This window comes from Temnothorax nylanderi, unplaced genomic scaffold, assembly GCF_030848795.1.
Source record: "Temnothorax nylanderi isolate EJ_2023f unplaced genomic scaffold, tnyl_v1.0 TNYL_tig0209_pilon, whole genome shotgun sequence".
In the NCBI taxonomy this organism is placed as follows: domain Eukaryota; kingdom Metazoa; phylum Arthropoda; class Insecta; order Hymenoptera; family Formicidae; genus Temnothorax; species Temnothorax nylanderi.
In genome coordinates, this window is record NW_027249271.1 from 69,556 (window position 1) to 73,311 (window position 3,756).

The following is a 3,756-nucleotide window of genomic DNA, read 5'->3' on the forward strand; positions in this document are numbered from 1 at the left end:
CTTATGACCAAAAAGAAATTACGACTAGTAATTCCAAAAACCAACGGAACAATAAAAATAAAGGCAAGAAAAATTTACTCATGACCTCCAATTTTTAAAAAGTGCTCGTAAATATCATATGCGATGTTTTTGAAACGAGCTATTTCGTACACCCGACTAACATGTTAGTCCTATCGTGCACGATAGGAGCAACCTACACTATAAAGAAGAACATTCCACTCAATCTATTAAGTGAGATATAAGCTTTGTGACAACTTACCCGTGTGACTTCTAGCCCCGGTCTCCCCTATACATGCTACACCCATGTGTGGTGTGGGTTCTTTTGCGTCACGGTCCACAGACAACTTTTATCACGTCTAAACAATATATTTTTTAAAGAAATCACTATTTTATTTCTCTCTGAAAAGTTACATCCTTTACCTTCAACAAATAATTAGTCTTTTTATAAATACGACGTTGAAAAAAAAGTAATTTTTGGAAGCAAATAGCGCTTTTTTGTGAGTCAGGAAATTTCTACCCGGGCTTTTTCCGAAATTAACTTTTGTTTTTAAATGTTAATTGTAATTACAATGACACAGATGCGGTCCTGATATTCTGGCGTTTAAATAAAAAAAAACATGTTTAAAGATATCGACTTTTCGAAAAGTTATTGATAATAATTGAAAGCACACTGAGTATCGTACATCCAATGTGGTGAAATCGGGACTTTTAGAAAGTCTGATGTTTTAGGATTAATAAACTATAATAAAACAAATAATTAACAATTTATTACAGCAGTACTTTATTTTATTCACTTGCAGTTTTATTATCACATATATTTTACAACCCTAACAATAAAATATGTTTAACGTTATAACATCGTGTGTTATCCTACACGGAGAGAATTTTCTGTTAGAATTTACGCTGAAAATCATGATAGTTGTGGGACAACTATCATGTATTACGAAGAATTTTATGCGAGTTATTCTGATTAATCTACCATAATACAAAATATCAATATCTATTACATTAAAATATAAAACATGTTTGATTAATTTTATTAAAATATACAGTAAAATTTCAGCATTTTTTCAAAAATTACCAATCTGCTTGGTAAATTTAACGGTAAAATATAACGAAAAATTTTCTCCGTGTATGTACATTATATATAAATGTTTGTATAAAAATATAAGTTTGCGAAAGTTTGCATTAAATTACTTTATCATCTAAACATTGGGTAACTTCCTCATTATATCTCCTATTGAATTCGTTTTCAAATCGCTTTACATTCATGATTGTTGCTTTAATCGCATTATGCTACAGTAAAAAGCTACGGTAAGAAAATTTTCGATTGACATTTTCTCATGGAAATTTGCATACTCGTGAGAGTTTGAAATAACATTGGTAAATACTTTGGCTTTTTTCTCGTTAGAGTAACGCAAGAATTTATTTTAAAAGTACATTATTTATTTAAAAAAAAAACGCCCCTTGATGAAGCCACTTGTAGATACACAATCAATAAACGCTCGCAACAATTTTCATTCCTTCTACTAACAATTAATGTGCGCCGTTACCTTAACTTATTTCCAAAGTTTTCGTATAAAATCACAAGTAAATAAGCCAATGATATTTTTAATACATTATACATTATTTAATACATTACATTATTTACTTTAATCAGTTTTTGGACAATTCAATTTCATTGTTTCAGATTTATTCTCGCAAGCGTTTTGCGCAATTACGTATTTCAGGTAGCCCCAATACTCGAGACCGTACAGAAAGAGAATTACAATTGTCAGATTTATTGATCTCGGTTTGTGCAGCTTATGAAAAAGAGAGACTTATCGATTATAAAGAAAATACATTTTACTATACAAGTGCGAAACCATTCCATTTGATAATTTCAATTTTGGGCAAGGTAATGGTTTTTTAATATAACAAATAATACGAATCGAAGTTTATAACAACACTTGGTTAGAAGTATATTCTACATACACCTTTCTTTCCCTCCCTCTCTTTCTTCCTCTTTCTCTCTTTCTTCACCCATACAAAATTGTCTTTCACATGAAACATACGATATAACATTGAAGCAATTGATGTACAGCTTTTGTGTGATGTACAACAAACTAATACAAAAGTATGAAAACCTACACAACGCGAATTGTGACAATTATCATGAAAAATGTTATATCATTACGGTAAAAAAAAAAGAAAAATACAATTCTGATTGTGAGATTAACTTAAATGTTTCAATGTAGGTACAAATTTGATCAAGAGATACCGGTACCATCGTATGCGGTAATTATTGTGGATTCTTTATACAAGAGAGAAATTAATGATAGGACAAAAGTTGTGGTAGAAAAGAAATTTATTAATAAAAAATTTGATATAATATTGAGTATATTTTTAGCATTACAACAAATGACTTTTATGTTGTTTTCAGTTGTTGGACAGTATCAAATAGAACGATTAGTTAAACGTGCTCTCTTTAGAATTTAATATTATACCAAAAGAAACACCAAAAAGAATCGCATCGGATAAAAGCCTTTTTAAGTTAGTAAAAAAATAGGTAAAATGGACTAAGAAGATTAATATATACCGTCAATGAGGATATATGAAGATAATAAAAAAATTGTATTTCTAAATTATTTACACTCATTTTATGAGCAATTAAATCAAAAGAAGCTAGGATTAATTTTAGAATATCACTTTCTAAAATTAGAAAACGATGAAATTACGTAAATATTCTTTATTCAGATATTATTCATTATTCACATCTGCACTTAATGTAAAGCGCACGTTTCTTTCGCAGGTTTCTTTGGTTCCTACTAGGGACCCGGACCGGACCGAAACCGAAACCGAAAACCGTACTGTAACCGTATTTTGTAACGTAACGACGAACACAGAGAGCTTGAGTATCGTACTGTATATCGTCCGGAAATATTAGCCTTAAACGGACGCACGAGGTGTTGCATGATACACTTCTATTATACGAGTGGTAGATCATACGTCAGATGTATGTCGTGCATTTCATCGATTGACGATAATGATGATCCACAACTGTACGCCGTGCGAAAACATAAAACCGGCCCGCACAACAAGTTAAGCGGTCGTTTCTGTAGGAATTGCAGAGAGCCACTTTACACGATATTTCCATGCAATATATGTCCTATTTGCACGAAATAGGACATTGCAATATGAAACCTCGTGAAGTTTCATCGAATCAACGCAAAACGTAAGTATTACTTTGCATAAATTTTTCAAAATTTATTTTTTCCATAAATTATTTATCTACTTTATTTTTCTACAGTTTCAGAAGCAAGATGTAAATGTCATTATATCTTAAAAAAAATTAAGACCAGAAGATAAAAACATAAAAAACAATGAAGAAATGACATCTACGTCGAAAGATCATCATTTATTATAATATATTATTAATTATGATACATATTTTATACAATCCGTATAAATTAAAATAAAAAACATGTGTATGTAATGTGAAATAAAAACATATGTATCAAAAATTAAGATTTACAACCTATAAATCCACGCACTCAGTATGCATATGTAAACAATTTAATTTAATAAAAATTAAAATAAGAAAATTTTAATAAACCGGAACCGAAAAAACTGTAATTTGCACAATACCGATACTTTTGTTAGCTAAAAAACCGAAACAGAAACCGAAACCTTTATTAAGTATTTTAATGGACCGAAACCGGAACCGAACCGATATTTTTGTCCGGAGAGAATTCATGTGGGTTTGCATGCAACAAA

At 30.2% G+C, this 3,756-nt stretch overlaps 1 long non-coding RNA gene across 1 annotated transcript; it reads left to right on the forward strand.

The window, feature by feature from the left end:
* Window positions 1-2,801: 2,801 nt before the first annotated feature.
* On the forward strand, window positions 2,802-3,503 carry LOC139779088 (uncharacterized). Its single transcript, XR_011719803.1, has 2 exons — window positions 2,802-3,214; window positions 3,290-3,503. It is a non-coding gene; the product is annotated as an uncharacterized lncRNA (long non-coding RNA).
* Window positions 3,504-3,756: the final 253 nt, after the last annotated feature.